The sequence below is a fragment of the Musca vetustissima genome, unplaced genomic scaffold, assembly GCF_032173495.1.
Source record: "Musca vetustissima isolate MV318-11 ecotype Yass unplaced genomic scaffold, APGP_CSIRO_Mvet_v1 utg24653, whole genome shotgun sequence".
Taxonomy (NCBI): domain Eukaryota; kingdom Metazoa; phylum Arthropoda; class Insecta; order Diptera; family Muscidae; genus Musca; species Musca vetustissima.
The window spans coordinates 11,093-14,219 of NW_026882578.1; positions in this window are offsets into that span (position 1 = coordinate 11,093).

Genomic DNA, 3,127 nt, shown 5'->3' on the forward strand with positions numbered 1-3,127 from the left:
ACAATTTTATGTTGAAATACATCATTTTTATATGCTACGTACAAAGGAATATGGGTTATTCGAAACAAAATATTGATATTATAGAAACAGGATGTAATATTTGAAATATAGGTTAAAAATATATGGAATATAATAAGAACAGGTCCATAGAAGTCCGAAGCTCCATGTGAACGAATAGAATATAAGAAGCTTCATAGAGTCCCACCTTATGGTGGAAGGTATAAAAATTAGCTTCATGGAAGTTCGACTAGAACATGAAGAGCTTCATAAAGGCTCCAATATAACAAAAGAAGCCTAAAAGAAGAGATCCGGCTTCATAGAGATCCGAATGTAGTATGAGGAGCTCCATAGAGGCCGGAATAAAATATGAGAAGCTCTATATAAGTTCGAATATAATATGAGGAGTTCCATAGAGATCCGAATGCATTATTTGGAGCTTCATAGGAATATAAGGACCTACATTGAGGGAAGGAGGCGTCGTATAGGTTCGAATTGAGTATGAGGATACTTGTAGAGATTCGAATATAAATTGAGGTTCGATTAAAATGATAGGAGTTTCATTTGGATTCTCCCATTGTCTGGATAAATTAGGGATGGAACTTAGGTATTAAAAGAGTTATATATACGCTATGAATTTTAAAAACACTGTGAGCCTCTCCAAGAGCTCCAAATTAAACATGAAGGTATCGCTGCATTTCAACTATACTAACAGCATTTTTCATCCCAAGTCTTAGTAATTTGATTTTCGATTTTTGCTGTAAATTGCAAAAATTACTCCATTTTTATATAACCTCTATATATAGGCGCTGCCCTATTTTTATCGACCAAAGTGCCGTAATTTAGCGTTTCTAGTACTCAGAAAATAAAAAAGTTCTGCAAAGGTCAATGTTAGCTTTGTTTTAAATACTTCCTCGACAATTTGCGTCTTCATATGGCAAAGAAAATATTCAATATATTTCAATTTGGTAACAAAGTTCTCGGAGAACGCTCAGTCCGGTTATGGGGTTTTGAAGATCGTAGGCTCATTTTTCAAACGAAGTCGCTATTAATTTTCATTTCTAAAAGCTCTTAAATCAAGAAAAAACGTAGCAAACAGATTATTTATGGAATCGTGTCTTTACCCACAACTACTTCGCAAATCATCATGAAAAAATAAATTATTTTCATTTAGGCAGTTACATCTGTCGAAAGTAAATTTCATTACGATCCATAATTGATCCATAATTGCAACCAGTTGCTTCGCCCATATTCATGTTGTGCAAGTTATATCTATTGAACATCCCATACGTGATATTTTTTTGTATCACATTTCATTTTACCGTTTTGTTTCATTATTTTCTCCTTCCGCAATATTTTTTATTGCAAAAGTATGTTGTTGTTGCTGTTTTTGTTGTTGTTTTAAAGTTGTTGATCTCATTTTATTCGTCTTAAACCATGTATGAAACATTGTTACACAGCAATGAACTTTTCTTCATGTCACACCATACATTTATGTTGTGTGCAAAACTTATCATCTTGAAATTAATTTTTTTTTTTGACGCTTGAACGAAAAAGATGCTGGAATTTTTATGATACTAAACAGGAACCTGCAGAAAGTACTTGCGATATTTTTATAATGAAAAATCATGTTTAAGAAAGAACTTTAACAAAAGTTAAGATGGTGAATAAAAGATGTTTGGCGAATGATCAAAATGTGCGGAAGATGGTAGATTTATTGTTAAGAAATCATGATAAAATGATTTCCTGGTGCTCAACCCCTTTAACCTCAATTTTTTACATTTCCCATCATCAATATCTGACAAATGTGCTTTTAGAAATCTTTAAAGGTTTAGGGTAAGTTTTTCCATTTAATTACAATCTATTAAAAAATTAACCAAGGCAAATATGCCTAACGAAAAACCGGACCTCTTTCGATAATTGATTTAAGTTTTAATCAATATTCAATGAATGCCTAATGCAAAGGAATGCAAATCTTTTGCTAGAGAAAACCACAACCTACGACAATGCCATAAATTATTTAAATCTCAGTAACCAAAAATATTTTGTCGAATACAAAGGTAGAAATACAATATTCTTTGGGTTTCCAAAACGTGAAATATTATCCTACTAGACTATGAAATAAGAAATGAAAAAATCTAACTCTTTGTTAACATGGGTCAAATAAATAAGATATGTATGTGATTATTTAATGGCCAGTAAATACCAGTAGGTATACAATAAAACAGATACATACGCTCAGTCGATAGTTTGCAGAGGTCTACGGAATTATCAAAGAGTTGATCATCTGTAGAGAGAGAGGTGGCCCTGTAGATCCCCTTATCGGCTTTAAAATAGGTTTGGTAAAATAATACGATGTGCAAAAAATGAATTAAATCAGTTACTCAATTCGCTTCAAATTAAATTTACAGGTATGTAAAATATTAACCCTCTGTGGGGGGATGTACCAGAAGAAGAGGACAAAGGGGTCCCATGGGATGACTGAAATTTACGAGAATTACAAAAAAAATATATTATATTTTAAATATCTTTGAACTTTCACATAATGCTAATTTCTTCCCATATAACATACGTTGTTATATGTAATTTCAATATTGAATAAAACTATAGAATTTCCTCGAAACATTTGTGCAAAAATTACGAAAATCGCCCAAGTAGTTGCTGAGTTATTTGCGTTTGAACTCAACCATGATCCGAAATATACTTACTGTTCGGTACTGGGCGCCTAGTACATGAAAATGAAAAAAACCACACAAAAATGGATTTTTAAAAATGGCAATTTTTCGATGATAATGGCTTCTGGTCTATAAAAAATATAGCATACTTTTAGGTCAAACACAGTCTGTATGTATTGCGATAGTTTAAATTGAAAGGTGGTTGTTTTTCTGCACAATTATAGTTATGTAACATACCTTCACATGCATACAAGTAGTTGTTATGTAGAAAAAAAAATACTTCCATTTTTACAAGACCTATTCTTGTGTGGTTTTTCTTTTTTTAAGTAAAAGGTGCCCAAAATCACATTGGAAGTATATTTCGCAGTATCATTGAATTCAAATGCAAATAACTCAGTGAAAACTTAACCGATTTTTATAAATTTTGCATCAATGGTTCGAGGATATTCCAAAGA